This window comes from Diabrotica virgifera, chromosome 2, assembly GCF_917563875.1.
Source record: "Diabrotica virgifera virgifera chromosome 2, PGI_DIABVI_V3a".
NCBI lineage: Eukaryota > Metazoa > Arthropoda > Insecta > Coleoptera > Chrysomelidae > Diabrotica > Diabrotica virgifera.
In genome coordinates this window covers 264702062-264721894 of record NC_065444.1, presented here as the reverse complement: position 1 = coordinate 264721894, position 19833 = coordinate 264702062, and the positions used below count along the sequence as shown (strand labels likewise).

General features: G+C 31.9%; 1 protein-coding gene across 1 annotated transcript in view; it reads right to left on the bottom strand.

The window, feature by feature from the left end:
* Nucleotides 1-19008, bottom strand: part of LOC126880622 (supervillin-like) — a 668543-nt gene extending 649535 nt beyond the window's left edge. Inside the window, exon 1 of the mRNA XM_050644630.1 lies at nucleotides 18601-19008. The gene's annotated coding sequence lies outside the window, so the exon portion shown is untranslated. The remainder of the gene's footprint in view (nucleotides 1-18600) is intronic.
* Nucleotides 19009-19833: the final 825 nt, after the last annotated feature.

Sequence of the window (19833 nt, the reverse complement as noted above, 5' to 3'; positions counted from 1 at the left end):
ATATATACAAAAATATTATGTTTTGTTTGAAGTTCAACATTTCAAAGTTCGGGATTTTAAATTTTTGTATATTTATATAGAATAAATTGAATTTACGATTTTAAACTGATAAAAAATGTATTTATAGTGCAAAAGTTTTATCTTATGTTTTGCTCATTTTTTTTAATTATCTGCTATATTTATTATTAAGAGTCAGTCACATCAGTAGATGGCTGATCCCTTGACAACTCATTAAGAATCAATAGTCCAAACTCCAAACACAATGTGCCTATAATGCAATGAATCATAGGTCTGGATCCCGCGTATGAAAAAAAAGTTGATTAATAGCAAGCTGAAAATTTGTTAATAGCTTAAGGGTGTCTAGTCGGATAAACTTTGATATATGGGAACACTGGAACAGGGGCAGTTTTAATTGTGAAACTGGTTAAAAATTTGGAACGGCCAGACCACGAAAACGGCACATTTATTTTGTCCGACAGAATAGACTTAAACTCTCCGAACAGAGATTAAACTCTAATGCAAAAATCAGACTGCTATTTATCACCTGTCATAATTCCTGTTATTTGACATATTCTACATGTTCCACTCATTAAAACGCCCATTTGGTGATAAATAGCAGTCTGATTTTTGCATGAGAGTTTAATCTCTGTTCGGAGAGTTAAGTCTGTTCTGTCGGACAAAATAAATGTGCCGTTTTCGTGGTCTGACCGTTCCAAATTTTTAACCTGTTCCACAATTAAAACTGCCCCTGTTCCAGTGTTTCCATATATCAAAGTTTGTCCGACTAGACACCCTTAAGCTATCAACAAATTTTCAGCTTGCTATTAATCAACTTTTTTTTCATACGCGGGATCCAGACCTATCAGTGAGAAAGGAAAATATACGCTTAAATTAACTTAAAAATTAAAAACAGCTTATGGTAGGGGAGCAAAGTATGCTAAATGTGCAGTCACTCGAGCGCTATGGGGACCTATTGGGTTGTGAAGAGTAGGTCCTAAAACCAAAAACACTTAAAGTAAAATAAAGTTTTCCATTTTAGTGGGGACTTTCCATTTTTAATTTAATTTTCCATTTCCAACAATCGTTTTTAGATTATATCGCCATCTATCCAGAATTCGAAAAAATGTCTCGAATAAAAGTTGCTTATTTTTACGTAAGGAATCCAAATCTGCAATAAAAAAATAGGGGTTCCCATTTAAGATTTTAAAGTAACCCCCACCCCACCTCTGTAGGAGGTTGTGTTTGTTGGCAGTCGATAGATTTTTCAAAAATATTGAATAAGTGTATTTTTCAGTTTTTCGATCTGATGTTCATTTCGCGAAATATCGCGGAATTCGTATTTAAAATTTTAAATTTACCCCACACCGCTCTCCGTGGGAAGTCGTGTTTGGTATCATTCGATAGATTTTAAAAAATATTGAGCACGTATTTTTTAGTTTTTCGATCTGTCATTCATTCCGTGAAATATTAGCTTTTTTCTTGTGAAACTTTGAGACTCACCCATTTCCTTACGCCCCGCTCAAATCGTCAGATTTTTGAAATGTGCACTCTTTTGCATGTATGTACTTACCTTATTACTCTGGGATAATTATCAAAATTCATGAAAAAGTTATTTACCAGCAATTTTATTGCTGGAATCGAATTATAAGATCCTATATATTAATAATATAGGTATTCAAAGTCCGCAGATAGTGTGCTACTTTTTTTATTAACAAAATGGCGCCGACAAATCGTATTTTTTTCAATTATTGCTCTATAACTCCGAAGATTTTAACTTTACAACAAAAACACCCAAATAAAAATTCACCGCAATTAAATTCTGCATAGAGATATGTTTTTCCCGATTTGCTCCGACGAAAATTTTCCTCGGAAAATGCGGGTTTTCCCAACAACATCTCTAATTTTCAAATAAAGTTTTAGGTCAGTAATTATTAATCAACAATAAATAACTTAGTGACATCAAAGCTTTCTTGGTATAGATTGTAATTCCAGAAACTGGTGAAAATTTAACGAATATTTTAGCAACAATTCAACTGTTAATTAACAATTTACGATCGCAATAATAACCAAAATAATCATGATACATTGATCAAACTTATAAAGATGAGATGCTTATTTAATATTTTATCAACAAAATATATTTTTTTTTTTTTTGCATAATCTTTAAATTTTGAAAAAAAAATAGTTGTAATACGCTGGTCTAATTAGTAAAGTACAAAGAAAGGTTATTTACCAGCAATTTTATTGCTGGAATCAAATTATAAGATCCTATTTATTATTAATATAGGTATGCAAAGTCCGCAGATAGTGTGCTACTTTTTTTATAAACAAAATGGCGCCGACAAATCGTACTTTTTTCAATTATTGCTCTATAACTCCGAAGATTTTAACTTAACACCAAAAACACTTAAATAAAAATTCACCCCAATTTAGTTCTACATAGAGACATGTTTTTCCCGATTTTCTCGGAAAATGTGGGTTTTCCCAACAAAATCTCGAATTTTCAAATAAATTTTTTGGGCAAGTAATTATTTATCAATAATTAAATTACTTGGTAAAACAAAAGCTTTCTTGGATAGATTATAACTGCAAAAGCTGATGAAAATTAAACGAATATTTTAGCAACAATTCAATTGTTAATTAACAGTTTACAGTCGCAATAACAACCAAAATAATCATGAGACATTGATTAAACTTAGAAAGATTATAAAAATGTGATGCCTATTTAATATTTTGTCGACAAAATACAAATTTTTCATTTTTTTGCATAATCTTTAAATGTTTAAAAAAAATAGTTATAAACAAATTAACATTTCTCAGAAATTGTTTATTATATTATAATTTTAAAAAATGCCTTAAATGCGTATTTCAAAGGTCTTGAAAATGAATGCTTTAAAATGTTTTTCCAACCATTTGCAAAAAGTTATGAAACAGCAAAGTAAACATACGATTACACCGTTGTTTATAATTTGCTTTAATTGTTTCAAAGCTTAAAAGTGAGTTTATGGTACAAACTAATTACTCTCAAAAAATATCAAACATTAGTTCAATGGTTATATTGTAATTAAAGATTAAAAATGTTTTTTTTTGTAATTTTTAGCGCGAAAGTAGGCTTGATACAGAGCCGATAATACAAAATTTTATTTATTAACTACTCTACGTCGCGCGGCGGTCGTCGCTACGGTACTGTATTAGTCTACTTTCGCGGGTGTAAATTACAAAAAAAAATATTTATAATCTTTAATTTAAATATAACCATTAAACTAATGATCGATATTTTTTGTAAGTAATTAGCTTGTACTTTAAACTCACTTTTACGCTTTGAAAGAATTAAAAAAAGTATAAACAACGTAGTAATCGTATGTTTACTTTGCTGTTTCATAACTTTTTTGCAAATGGTTGCAAAAAGTTTTAAAGCATTCATTTTCAAGATCATTGAAATACGCATTTTGCCTATTTTTTAAAATTAGAATATAATAAAAACTTTCTGAGAAACGGTAATTTGTTTATAAAATTTTTTTTAAACATTTAAAGATTATTCAAAAAAATTAAAAATTAACATTTTGTCGACAAAATATTAATTAGACATCTCATCTTTATAAGATTTCAAAGTTTGATCAGTGTATCATAATTATTTTGGTTATTATTGCGACCGTAAATTATTAATTAACAATTGAATTGTTGCTAAAATATTCGTTTAATTTTCAGCGACTTCTGGAACTATAATCTAAACCAAGAAAGCTTTGATGTCACCGAGTTATTTAATTATTGGTAGATAATTACTTATCTAAAACTTTATTTAAAATTTAAAGATTTTGTTGGGAAAACCCGCATTTTTCGAGGAAAATTTTCGTCGGAGCAGATCGGGAAAGACACGTGTTTATGCAGAATTTAATTTCGGTGAATTTTTATTAGGATGTTTTTTTTTGTAAAATTAAAATCTTCTGAGTTATAGAGCAATAATTGAAAAAAAAAACACGATTTTCGGGCGCTATTTTGTTTTTAAAAAAAATAGCACACTATCTGAGGACTTTGTATACCTATATTATTAATATATAGGATCTTATAATTCGATTCCAGCAATAAAGTTGCTGGTAAATAACTTTTCCCAAAAATGGCCTATTCTCCGATAATCAGCCCAGACTTATTAACTTACCTTATCTTAATCTGATCATTTCGAGTTTTCCTAAGGATAGATTTTTTTTTCGCTGATAGATACCAATGGGTTTACTGCTGTTACGGCGCCGTAAATTATCGCCCTTGTGGCCTTTCGCTTAGTGTGTATTGTATATTAATAAATCTCAACACAGTAAATAAATAAATAAATTTGTTATCTAATACAGTATTAAAAAGGGAGTTATACCGAATAATTTTACGAACCTATATAAAATTATGCATAGATAAATACCAAATAGTACTAAAGCTAAAGCTGTTATTTATGTAATAACTCTATTTGAACATTCATATTATTGCCCGCTGCAAAATTACACAACATTTCTGTTGATTGATTGTTAAAACAACTAAATTATTAATCGAAACGGTGAAACTATACCTCACAAACGAGATAATTGCAATATTTAGTACGGTGTTGATTGCAAAACGTCGATGTTTTTCCGACAAAAAAATAACCACTGCTGCAGTATAATTACATTCCGTAACTTGCAACGTGTGGGAAGAAAGCGATCTAAAATTATTTCTGAAACCAGGTAATGTCAACAGATTAAATATACCGAATGTTCAATAAATAAAATGAGTGAAACGAGTGTTAACATTATTTAAGACACCAAGCTCGGCAATCAAATCAGAATATAAGTGAAGAAGAAAGTCATCGGGCTTAGAATTATGAGCGAATGATAATATTTGGACTAAAAACGAGAGCTGATTTGTATTGACGACCTGATGAAATGAAATCTTCTACACTTGCAGAAAATCAAAACAAAAATGATGGTATTCTCAAAACAAAAAAAAATGTCAATAATCTGGTCATCAACAACATGGCTATAGAACCAGTATAAATGCAAGTACCACGTACAGTACAAGTTAGCTTCAATTGAGAGAGCGCTTCCCCACCCTTCCCTCGACCGAATAGGTCTATTATGGCTCATCCCTAGGTTAAAGTTGTCCCTTCAGCCCACAATTCGCAGATCATTCCTATTCATATCTACTAGATCGTCAGATCTCTCCTTCGAAGGTTCAAGTATGCCTTTGCATGTTTTAAGACCCATTTGTTCGTATCAATGGTTACGTTTCATCCTTCCCACCTTTTTTTCTCCAGAGGGTGGAAATTTTCTAAAAAAACTGCACCAGGTTGACCTATCCCTAGGGATGGCTGGTTGTGTTGGATCCAGAGTAGAGGAGTCCGAGCCCATCTCTCACTAACAGAAGGTCCTGCAAACGGATGTCTTCCTGTTATCCTGCCTAAGAACTAAAATAACCCTCTCCTATTTGTGCGCAGTTGACTGTTATAGGTACCGAAAGCGGGATGACCGAAAGACTGACGACACTCTCGGAGGACTCCCCTCTCTTATCTAGATCTTATCTCTGTCATTGGTCAGACTGCTGTTTCTCTTCTTTCTTCTTAATGACTGCATGAATCTAATTGTGCACACTATTTCATCCCTTCTTACTGCTCGACATATTCGCGATCATCTCTCTCACAGTAACAGGGTTCATACCTATTGCTCATTCTACTTTCCTCCATTGCCCATCTTTTAAACTCCAGAATTGTGTGATTAACAGTGTCGGAGTATTCGCAGTGTAGGCACTTGTCTTTATCTGACTTTCCAAACCTATGAAGATAGATCCTAAAACACCCGTGCCCTGTGAGCACTTGCGTCAGGAAATAATGCTGTACCACGATCCAATCAGTCCCTTAGGCTCGGGATCAGCACCTTAGTCCACTGCCATATTCCATTAATCTTTCCCTTTCTTTTTTCTTATGGCTGCAGTTAAGTAAATGCTCTCTTTCCTCATGGAGCTGTCTCCCATCTACTGCTACGTATGACTTCCATGAAGGCGGTTGGGGGACATGCTTCTGTTGTATAGTTTATTAAAAAATGACTACGCAAATTGAAAGAATGCTTTAACTAACATTCGAGCAAACTATTTAGAGCAGTAGTAGGTAAAATTGATAACCATCATGATGGTAGTCAGCCTCCGCAAAAATGTTATATGTATAACAAACATATCGTTGTAATTTTAGATATTCACGTTTCTTTTCTGTCTGATCTTAAACTTCCCCACGTCAAGCATTTATAAAGAAACAAATTGCCGCTGGAAATACCATAGTAACGTTTATTAATCGTGAAACTCATGTACCTATATAAAGACTGAATATGTTAATGAAGGTAGGTATGTAATGTATACAATAAAATAACAATTTTAATGATTACCTAAATGAAGTCCAAGGATATTTGCAATTTACTCGTTACGGCAATCTATTTTTTAAGTAATTGTGGTTTATATGTTGTTTCAATGACGTTTTAGGTTGTAGTACAGAGTGTACCTATGTGTACCTATATGTAAATGTAATGAAAAATGTTTCTTAGTAAAAGGTATCTATATTTATTTAAAAACCCTTAAAAGGGCCACAAATATCACAGAACGTTTTCGTTCTTTAAAAGGGGCAGCATCAGTGTTACAGGCTTGACATGCTGAGCCATCCAAAAATACAGAGGTTAAAACCTTTTAAACGTTGACTAAACGTTTAAAAGGATTGGGATCTCCGAAACAAAAAAATCGTACGGCATTTGAAAAAGGAAGGTTTGCTACGTGACAATTTACTACAATTTGACCAAAAAATAAAAAATAAATAATTTTTAACCACGAAAACTGAAGAAAAAAGGACGATTTTTTCACAAAATTTTTCAAATTTCCGTAAAATTTTTTTTTGCGCAATTTTCCACTAACAGTTGTAAATTGTCACGTAAGGAACCTTCCTTTTTCAAATGCCGTACGATTTTTTTGTGTCCCAGTTTTTTTGAGATCCCAATCCTGAGATTAATTGTCCGCCATCGGAACTACTTTTTTTCGAGGCCTCGACTTTGGCGCCCTCTACAATATTAGTGTACGTGCACAAATGAAAAAAAAAAAGAATGTGTGTGTACTTTGTACGCATCTATTATATAATTTCAACGAAATAAATATAAAAAAGATAAAGGCAGTTTTTGTTTATATTCGATTCAGAGTTGGACCACCATCTCCATATGGCTATTTCAGCATCCTCATGCCTCCTCAGTGAAGCTATGCAGTCACAACTCTGAAAGGAACATAAACAATCTGCCTATTTAAGGGAAACCATCGCGATACAATGATTGCACCTTTTGAGACGCAATCTAGCGACATCTCTCATATTACGAGGAAAACAACGAAAAGCCCTAGATACAAAGTTTACTTTAAAGAAATATAGATACTTTAAAGAAATAAATATACTTAACAGTTACAATACAAAAAATTAACAATAATTACCAAAAATTAACCAAAACTTAACAATGCCAAAAATGAAAAAAAAAATATGAATCGTCCGGGATTTGAACCCGCGATCTCGTGATCTCTGGTCCAATGCTCTACCAACCAGGCTATCAAGGCGCCTGTTATTGACGTTTCGGATACACATAATTACACATCACGGTGACAAGTGAAATATAAAAATAGATATTTTATTATTTTACGACCAAGGAAGACAAATCCAAAGACACAAAAATTATAATAAATAATACATTTACTAAAAAACACTAATATATTAAAAACCTTGAGTTGGTCTGTGCTAATTCAAATGGCAAGTACCTAGTTTTTTCGAGCAGGGAAGCATGTTGCTCTTTAGGCACATACATATTTTAATCTAGTAACATCGACTTGTAGTCATAATATTTTATCATAAGGTATAATGTAAGCCATATATTTTGAAGTTACCACCTTCATTGGTGTGCTAGTTACAACTACTTTGCGGAATGCACTGAAGATGTTCTGTTCAGAACGAAAACGTTTTGCAATCCATGTGGATGACTTTTAGAAGTTTTAAATAAACTATTTTATACCAAAATACAATTTGAAGTTTTTACTTCTGTATAGGTTTTTAAACTATGGTATACAGCCAACTATTGGGATTTTTCCATTGATTTTACTAATATATTATTTTAATGGCTTATTTGCGCTGATACATAATTTGAAATATTAGCAACGAACTACATACTGTCTGTCTGCGCATGCGCCAGGCAATTATAAAATTTCACCCTCGATGGTAAAGAAGTATAACTTCAAAAATAATTCTTTGTACTCTCTAAGAGTTAGATATAAATATGTAAAAAGTTTTATGTTATTTTTAATAAACGTTCTAAGAAAAAAATTCTTGAAAAAATGCTTATTTTTGGTCTTCTCAAGTGTACTAGTACCTTAATACCTACCATTATACAGTGTGGGTCAAAGAAAAGAGTCCACCTCGATATTTGGCAGTATTTATTAGATTTTAAGGAAATGACGAAACAGGTCGATTTTTGATCTAAGGGGACACATTTTTATGCTACACACATCTGTCATTTTTCATCGCCTCGCTTCCACTTCCCTCCCCCCTTATTTTTAAATAGGGAATAGGAGTCGTGTGCTAGCTCATTTGAAAGGTTATTCAATTCTCTATTCAGTAATATAAACATTAACATAATTATTTATACTAGTAAAAAAATTCTTAATTAAATTAATCGACACAAAAAGAAGAATGTATGCAATTTATTTAATTCAAAATACATTCTACTGCTCTCACAAAACAGAAAAAAATGTTTTTTGATAAATAAACATTGTTTTTTCACTTAATTTCAATGTTCAATCGGCCACCTATCTGCCTCTTGGCAGTTTGAACATTGAATTTAAGCAAAAAGCAATGTGTATTTGTCAAATAAACAATTTTTTCTGTATTCTGTCAGCAGTAGAATGTATTTTGAGTTAAATAAATTACATACATTCTTTTTTTGTGTCAATTTATTTAATTCAAAATCATTTTTTTTTGGACACCCTGTATAAATAATTATGTTAATGTTAATATTACTGAATAGAGAATTGAATAACCTTTCAAATTAGCTAGCACACGACCCCTACTCCCTATTTAAAAATTAGGGGTGGTGGAAGTTGAAGGGAGGGGGTTGACAAATGACAGATGTGTGTACCATAAAAATGTGTCCTCCTCAGATCAAAAATCGACCTGTTTCGTCATTTCCTTAAAATCTAATAAATAATGCCAAATACCGAGGTGGACTCTTTTCTTTGGCCCACACTGTATAAACCTCAAGTGTAAAATAATATATCTGAATTCATCTGAATCATTTAATATTTTACATTGTAACATTTTTCCCCGTAATAAAAAAATGTTTTGCAAATTGCTGAATTGATACACCGTTTTTATCTTACAAATGCTGATTCGAAAACACGGCTCCAGGAAATAATCTGCTTTAAGCAGAGTTATTTATGTGTAGATCACTTTCAGTCAGCATCTGGCATTTTTCTATGTCAATAGAGTGTGCGCATATAAAAATAGAAAATAATATAACCTAAATATACCAAAATACAGTCTACATACGTTTATTCAGAAAGTAGATGAGGCTTTTAATATTCGTCGCAATCCAAATGAGGTAACTGATACCACAAAAAAATATCATCAGAAAGGACCCCAAAACCCGTCTCTGTTCTTATGTAAAACTGCTTTCAGTTCGATTGCCTGAAACTTTGTAGAGGGGTGCGCCAAGACTCAGAAATCAATTGTTTCTGAGTTACAAAGGTTTAAATTGTCGGTTTTTAGTCCATTTGAATAATACATATTTGTATAATATACCGGGTGTTAGTAAATAAGTGTAACAAAATTGAGGGAGTGATAATCTGGGTGGAAAAAGGATGACAGTTTGCTAAATAAACGTATGTGTGGAAAAAGGATGACAGTTTGCTAAATAAACGTATGTCTGCAAATGCTTCGTTTTCCGAGATATGGGGTATTGAATTTTTTCTTACAATCTGATGACTTAATTATTGTTCTGAAACCGGTTGAGATATGCAAATGAAATTTGGTGGGTTTTATGAGGTGATTATTGATGTTTTTGGCATATAATTAAGAATTTTATATTCATCTTATGCGCACATATGACCCGCGCATATGATCTTAGTTGTTTTAAAGAAAAAAAATTGTGCGCCACTGAGATATTTGAAATTTAAAATAATTTTTGAATTCTTCGTTTAATTTGTGTCAACGATCTTTTTTTTTTCAAATCAGGAGTCGTTTTTATGCAAAAAAACTAAAACATCTTAATGCGTGTATTTCATTTCTTTTATAAATGATTCTCAAGAACTATCTAAAATATTAACTTTAAACCAGAACAATAACAGAAAATAAAACTAATAAAATTTTAAATAGGCACAGCACAAAGCTACATACTTTGAACAAATTTTAAAAAATTACCCTTATGTGCGCCAATGAGAATCTAAACTAAAAATGAATGAATTGAAAAGTCAAAATTTTAAAAATACCATCACCCCATTGTTCAAAAGATGCAAAAAATTTTCTCCGAGGAGAAGTTTCCAAAAAAACATAAAAAATATAGCACATTTAAAAGACTCCACAAAAAACACATTAAGGGTTCAAGCACCTATTCATCTCGATAGAGTTGAGGTGGCAGACAAAATCTGTCCGACAGAATAGCTAAACATAGAGTAAAGAAAACAAAAGATTTTAAACTAAAAGGGAAGTTCCCTAGGTTGGCTGTATACCATATAGTTAAAAAACTCTAACAAGAAGTAAAACCACTTCTATGTAAATTGGTATATTTATTAAAACTTAAAAAATCCCAATGGATTGAATAAAATATGTCCAATTCAGAACGTTTTCAGACCTATCGGTCCATCATCAGTGAATGTGCATACTTGCTAAATAGCCCCAGAACCAAACAATGGTTGAATTTAAAATTCTTACATTATTTAAAAATAATATTAAACAGGCTAAACGCCGATGTTAAAGGATATAGCCTATGGGAACATGGTGAAACCCTACCAAAACCTCAATCAACCATCTTAGGCCAACTTTGACTATGACAAAGTTGGCCTAAGATGGTTGATTGAGGTTTTGGTAGGGTTTCACCATGTTCCCATAGGCTATATCCTTTAACATCGGCGTTTAGCCTGTTTAATATTATTTTTAAATAATGTAAATTGAATTTTAAATTCAACCATTGTTTGGTTCTGGGGCTATTTAGCAAGTATGCACATTCACTGATGATGAAGCGATAGGTCTGAAAACGTTCTGAATTGGACATATTTTATTCAATCCATTGGGATTTTTAAGATTTGGTTTTACTTCTTGTTAGAGTTTTTTAAAAGATTTTAATCAGATTAGTTGTATCAAAGACGAAAATAGTAAAATGCTAGTTCACCAAAACGTTAGCCAAAAACGATTAAACAAATAAAATATGGCCAAAAACGATTAAACAAATAAAATATGTACTTAGTTTATTAAATGAACAATTTGACAACGACCTAGTTGAGCTAACGCATAACAAACAATGACAGACACAAAAACAAACCCGTAAATTCTGGAGGAGCTTCATATAAAAGAGAGAGACTATTAAAAAGTGAAATTACGGCCATGTAACCAGAAGAACGGGGACTGTGGAACTATTGGTAGTAAATGAAAAGGTAGAAGGGGGCCGACGAACAAGAGGAAAATCTCCGACAAGACGGACAGACCAAATGAAGATCCAGTGGGAAAATCTGTACATGAAGCCGTCCATCTGGCATAGTACAGCCGCCAATTAAGGCAGCAAGCAAACAATATTTAGAGTGTCACCACGCCCTTACAAGGGCTCAAAAAATGAGGAGGACTTTTTATCTAGAGACAGAAAAATTCGGGACATGTGCAACACTGGAACAACAAATACATCTTTGGTTCAGAAACGTAAGGAAATGTTTCACTGGGGTCCGGACAAAAAATCCCCACAAATTATCCCTGGACAAAAAAATCCCCAGACAAAAAATCCCCACAAATAATCCCAGGACAAAATATCCTCACAAAAGATCCCGGACAAAAAATCCCCAAGAAATATTTACTGCCCAATAGTTCTCTAAAAGTTTTTCCGTAAATGCAATCGACGCAAATGTTTTTCAGCCTCAGTGCATGAGAGCTGATATATTAGAACAGTCGGAAAAATGAAAGATTACCCATGAACGATCACATCAATAACTTATTTTGTATTTGTTGTCTTTTTCTATAAATAACAAACTTTTGTTATAGAAAAAGACAGCAAATACAAAATAAGTGATTGATGTGATCGTTCATGGGTAATCTTTCATTTTTCCGACTGTATAAGATTTTGTATGTATCAAAACAATTAAAATTTCCACTAATTTCAATTCCAATGCCAGAATCACGCATCGCGAGGAAAGTTATACAAAGCTTTTCGATTATTTTGACTCTTTTGGTGCTTTTGGGAACAAACTGGGCATAACTATTCGATATCCGGTTTTTAAAAAACGTAATTAAGCATCTGTGTGCATCCATAAATCCATAAAGAAACTTTTAAAATTAGATGCTCGGGGAGAGGCCAGATAGGAGAAAGTCTGTAGGATGGCCTAGAAAAAGGTGGAAAAATGCAGTCAGAGAAGATCTGGAGAACATGGGAGTGAGGCAATGGGAAATAGTGGCACAGGACCAGTGATGTGGGAGGGAGGGGATGCGGCATACGGTGAGGTAGATGGACTCGGTTTCACTCGCAAAAACGCTCCATCCAATATGACGGAACAACTCTTTGGTAGTATATTCTGCTCTATATAAAATATATAATTATAAAATTCTATTATATTATATGAATATTTAAATGATTAATCATTTTAATAACTAATTAATAACATATTCCATATATAACGTATAAAAACCTGCCCGTCGCCATATTGGATGTAGCACAAAAGTGTCAAATCAAGTGGTCGCATCTCGTAAATACAAAATCATCCCTTATGTCGTATCCCCTCTCTCCCACATCACTGCACAGGACCGACAAACATGGATGGGAATAGTAAACGCGGCAAAGACTCTCGAAGAGTTATAACGCCATTGGAGATGATGATGACTACATATTTTTGACGTTAAAGTACCAAAAAGGAACAGGTCTTTTTGCATTACAATCAAGAATACCGTTTTCAGGACAAGCAGTTATCATCACGAATAGGTAATGTTTTAAAGAGAGTTATTCAAAGCAGGGCGAGCAAAAGATTTAAGCGAATACAATATGATTCCCACAGCCAAAAAACTCACAATTCGAATTCAAAATCTGGAAATCGAAATTACAATTCTATGCTTAATTTTAATTGCTAATCATTATTTTCGTGCCGAAAAGAGGTTTCGTGGCGATTGCTATAACTCTCATGCAGTGAGGCTGAAAAACATTTACAGTATTTCTCATGATCATCTTTCAGTGCGTCACAGTTTTTCGATTTCTTTCTAACGCATTAAATTGTATGTGACAGAAAAAAGGGCACGTCGGTGATTACATTTCGTCGGTGACATTTTTATAACATTTATTCTAGTTATTCTAGTTGTCGATAGATCGCGCTATAATAAAAAAATATTTTTTTTAATTAGACAATAATATTACAAATATAATCTGTATAATTTATAAGACTATACAAATCAAAGAAAATACCATTTTATAAATGCAAGAAACACTTTTGATTTGTTTTTATTCCAAATTGAAAATAAAATGTGACAACTGTCAGATTTAACTAAAATGTCATCTTACCCTTACATGACTTACCCTTTTTCCTATCATTTGTTACGCACTGAAAAATGATCATGAGAAATACTGTACGTCGACTGCATTCACGGAAAAACTTTTAGAGAACAAACTATTCGACAGCAAAATATTTCTTGGGAATTTTTTGTGGGGATATTTTGTCCAAAAAAATTTGTGGGGATTATTTGTCCGGGATTTTTTGTGGGGATTTTTTGTCCGGGGATTATTTGTCCGGGGATTATTTGTGGGGATTTATTGTCGGGGATTTTTTGTCCAGGGATAATTTGTGGGGATTTTTTGTCCGGGATTATTTGTCAGGGAATTATTTGTCCTAGCTTCGTTTCACTTGTAGTTCCATCCAAACAGCAACCTCCAGAGTTAAAATTTATGGAAGTTAAAGAAGAATACAAATTGTGTATTATCTATTACGATAAATAAATAAATATCTATCTATCATACAATACTTAATGAATGTTTGAATATTTTTTGGTCAAAGTACCTGAAATTATGTAATGCTTACATTATATTATATAAAATAGTTTTTATTATACCTATTCGAAAAACTATTTCTGTTGGTAATAAAATATTTTGCAAATTCTGACTTTATGAACTATTTCTGTTCTGTCTTAACACAGAACACAGCTCAACATGAAATAATCTGGTTATTTATATGAAGATGATTTTCGGCATCTGGCATTTTCATGTCAGTAAAATTTCTGCTAAATGTGTGCTAGTAAAAATAGAAAACAATATACAGAACCTAAATAACAATATTGAGTTTACTTACTTTAAAAGAAAGCAGTCGAGGCTTATCTACTATTTGCCATAATCCAAATTTTTAGTTGACACAACAAAACAACACAAAAAAACATATGTGGAGAAATTTTCTACTGAATACACTCTGTCACCTCTGATAATTAGAAGATTGTCAAAAAAGAGTGAGAGTAACTAAACCAGTAAAGGAGTTTATTTTTGGGCATAGCTGTTCAGGTACCTGCGAGTATACACTAACCAACAGAATGACAAACTGGAAAATATTCAATGAATTGGTCTCTCAATTAACTTAAACCTGCCACTTAAATCCACAAAGGATGTTGATTCGTGATATTCGTGAAAAAAGGAAACTAAAAGAAAAAATGGCAAAGTACTCGTGCTCTAATAGGCAAAACAAATCTAAACAGAAGAGATATACGTCAAATCAAAAAAGAACTAAACAAATACAAAGTTACTGCTGTTACTGATACTACTCACTATGGAGACTGGCAAAGAAACTAAAATCCCAACAAATTAAGACTCCTATAAGAAAAGACAATGGTAGCTGTACAAAGAATACTGAGCACTTTTGAGGAACATCTTATGTCTGTATTTTAAAATCATCAAAAAGAAGCTCATGCAGACAACGAAAATACCATTTTAGACATACTAACTAAATCACCTATTAGGGAAAACGTATTTGGTCCAAACGGCTACAACTGGACATGCTTTACAAGAAAATGTACTGGTTTATGAATCGGAAGTAAGTATACGTATCCAGAACAAAGTTCTTCTCTATAAGGCAATACTATGCCGGTCTGGATGAACAGGATTCAAATCTGGGGAACTGCCAGAGTAAAAATATGCAAAGACAACAAAGATTCCAATCCAAAGTCCTTCGTGATGTCTAAGATGCCGTATGTTATGTGCCAAACTATTCATCATGACCTGTATGTTGAAACTGTAAAAGGATCATCACTCAGTGTAAAAACTACTTCAATAGACTATCATCTCATCAAAATCCAGTCACCAACGATTTCCTGACTCCACCACTGCTTAGAAGACTAAAAAGGTTGGATCTTGGATCCTCTAGATAGGCTAGATCTCTCCACCGCTAGGAACTAGATAGAAGTTACTCATTTGTATAAAAGTCAGAAATTTGGTAATTTAAACTAAATATACCTAATAGATGAAAATGAGGAAGTGGATTCTTTAGCAAAAAATGGTGCGAAAAATGGAAGAATACTCGGATTAAAAATACCAGTCTGACTTTATAGAGTATATTTATTTATTTATCATAATAGATAATACACAAAACAAAAACATTGCACTCCACACCTGTACAAATTACATAAGAATTGTCAAGGCAAGGAGCGCTGTATAATTATCATAAAGTATTACAAAAATTAAAAACATGAGACTAAACAAATAAAGAAATAAGCATTGTCAAAAACATTCAATATATAAACAAAAAAAAAAGAGAAAATAAAATAAAAATAAAAACACTGGAAGTACAACAAACGTTGCCAATTGGTTTCTAGGTCTTAGTTTTAATATAATGGACTAATAATCTCTTAAAGATAGTTGCATTATGGCTATTTTTAATGTGATAAGGTATATTATTGAACTGTACAATTCCTCTATGAAACAAGCTTTTCATTGAACTGGACTTGTTGGTTGTTCTAACATAAAAATTTATTGAATTTGCAGCTCTAGTGCTATGCTCATGAACATTTGCTATCGGGACCAACTGACTGTTCAAATACTCAGGCAATAAATGGTTTACCATCTTAAATAAGAATGTCATAGATTGGACATACATAAAATGTTCAACTTTTAACCAATTTAAAGTTTTCAGCATATCTTGAATTCGAGTATATCGATTGCATCTCAATATTACTCGCATAGCCTTATTTTGGAGAATTTGAAGCCTGTCATAATTAGAACATCCTGTATAAATCAATGAACAACAATATAAAAAGTGAGGTAATATTAACGAATTATAAATTGTTAATTTAGTTTGAAATGTCAAAAATGGTGATACTCTTCGAAAAAAACCTATTTTTTCCCTATCTTTCTGCAAATTTAATCAACATGTTTACTAAAAGTTAGTTCCCTATCCAATATGAATCCCAAATACTTTATTTCCTGAACCATTTCAATTTTTTCATTATTTAATTTAATGTGAACATCCAAACTTAAGAATTTCCCGAAAAGAGTATTATTACCAATAAACATGTATTTGGATTTTAACTCATTGACTTTCAATTTGTTTAACTTAAATCTTTCAGTTAATAAATGCAATTCACGATTCATCGTGTCCACTACATCAACAAAATCTTCCACATAAAAATATATTAATGTGTCATCAGCAAAAAAATTAAATTTTACATTTAAGTACTTATTACGTTTCCCAAATCATTAATGTATAATATGAAAAGTAGAGGTCCAAGTACACTGCCTTGCGGCACACCAATATCATTTAACTGTGGATTTGACATTTCACTATTTAATTTAGTCCTTTGGTACCTATTTGACAGATACTTTTCCAGCCAATTAAAAACTGTCCCGTTAAAACCATATTTCTTTAATTTCAAAAGAAGTATATGACGATCTATTGTTTCAAATGCTCTTTTGAGATCTATAAAAACTGCGCATATACCGACCCCTGTCGTATCTAAAATACTTTTCATATCTGATACAATTAACTGTAATGCGGTCTCACATGAATGAGAATTTCTAAATCCAGACTGGTAATTATACAGGATATTATTTGAATTATTATTAAATATTATTATTAAAATGAAATGAAATATTATTCCAATTTTTCGAAAGGAACTAAAGGAAAATTGGCAGCTAAAGTAGGAATTAGGAGAGAAAGGACAGTTTTTTAAGAATATACAACTAAAAATAAGGGACAAACCATGGTTTGAGAATATATGTAATCGTTCAATTATTCGGATTATAAGTCGAATGCGCTGTAATCATGCTTTATTTCCAGTGAATAAATGTAAAATAAGTTTGTTAGATAATAATAAATATCTATGTGATGAAATTGCCGATTTACAACATATTCTTTTAGAATGTCCTTTAAAAAAATTAGAAATTGACAAGCTTTATCAAAATTTAATATCTTACAACATGAAATTTAAAATAAATGTTGCAAATCTATTGACATTAGAGGATAATAGTATTTATAATATTATATATCAGTATGTAAAATCTACTTTGTAAGCAGCATTGAGACAGATCAAAAAATTTCATTGTAAGCCTAAAACGAACAAATAATTAAAAATAAATAAATAAAAAAAGGAAGCAAACAACAACAAAAAAAATATGTACTAAAAAATAAAAAATAATAAAAAAACAGAACAAATAATAATAAAAAAATATCCACATCATAAGAAAACGAAGAGAAATAAAAAATTTAATAAAAAATATACATATGAATAAAAAAAAATATTAATAAAAATACGTAACCAAAAGCCTTAGGCATTTACACACTATTATTGTATTGTATATAAATTATTGTAACTCAATGTACCACGTTTATAAATGTAAGTAAGCAATGGCTGATAAAGCTATAAGAAAACATAACTGGCTTTTTGGCTATGCCAGTGCCATTAACTTAGTTAAAAAAAAGACTAAATATACCTAAATAAAGGATGATCACCACTGGGTATAGCTCCAACTGTCAAGCGTATTGTTTATTGTTATATTCTATTGATAACAAATCGTAATAAATAAAGGAAATTAAAAAAATTATGTGTAAGTAAAAGTAGGTACTTATTTGTTGTTCAAATTTGTAACTGGAATTATGTAATGCCTAAAATACACCCCTTCATATAAAATAGTTTTTATTATTTTCGAAAATCTGTCTCTGTAGGTAATAAAAATATTTTGCAAAATTCTAACTTTATGAACTATTTCTGTCTTACTCAACATGAAATAATCTGGTTATTTATATGAAGATGATTTTCGGCATCTGGTATTTTCATGTCAGTAAAATGGTCAGTAAAATTTCTAAACGTGCGCTAGTAAAAATAGAAAACAATATACAGAACCTAAATATAACAATATTAAGTTTACTTACTTGTATTAGGAAAGCAGCTAAGGCTTAATATTTGTCATAATCCAAATTTTTAGCTGATAGAACAGAAAAAACACACAAAACATACAGTGAAAAAATTTCCGAAAGATCACAAATCGGCACTAAACTACCGAATACACTCTGCCACCTCCGGCCTCCGGTAATTAGAAGATTGCCAAAAAAGACTGAAAGTAACTAAACCAACAACGGAATTTATTTTTGGACATGGCTCTGGTACGTGCGAGTGCGGCGATCTCAAAATGCATGTAACATTAAAAACACGGGTAAATTATAAACGATGTACAACCTACTGTACTGTTCTCCACTGAGAGCAAGAGCAAAGGCTAACGCGAGCGATTTTACGAAATTTAAACGGAGCATCGAGCACCGAGCACCGCGACCATGGCAAAGTCGACGCTGCGCGATTTATACGACGCTGTTCCAAAAATTTAACATTCGCGAATCGTTCCCATTGCCCCATTGGGGTGTATACTGCTATCAACGAATGTAGAAGCGCCTACACCCATTGATATTGTGTTTTTAATTAAAAAGTCTTGAGATTTTACAAATATATTCACCGTCCTCTTCATCTCCAGTCACTACCTCATAAATTTATAGTGCAGTGCTAAGCAAAAAGGTCGTATCTGACAATTTTTTACCAAAAGTGTATAATTTTCTACTTATTGTACTAGACAAAAGTCGTTCAATGAATTTTAACCCAGATATGACTCAAACTAGATTTTCTTTACTTTAAAATATTTTTTAACATTTTTCTCCAATCAAAGGACCCCGCAGAAACCTTATGGGAAATGCCTCTCTGTCAAATGCTCTGAAACTTTGGATTTTGGTAGTCCTTGATGTGTAGAACAAAAGACTCAATGGGCGCGTAGCTCCAAAAAATCATGGTTTTAAGATATAAGCCTCTGAAGTTATAGGTACACTGAGGACGTTTGAGTTGGAATAAATTCATTTTTCTATGGATGCTATACAATGTGCAACTTCTCTCACTACTTACATACATTCAAAACGAACAATTTCTCAGGGTGTGAGAAAAGTCGGCCATTGCAGTGAGAAATATTTTTGTCACGGGTTCCATACGTAGAATCGCGGTTTCCATGGTAACATGCACAATACAAACACAAATATATTTGTCAAATAAAATGTGTCAAATCAAAACTTACGAGGAATTACCTTTCAAAACTGTTCAAATATAACTGGTAACTATAATTTTAAATA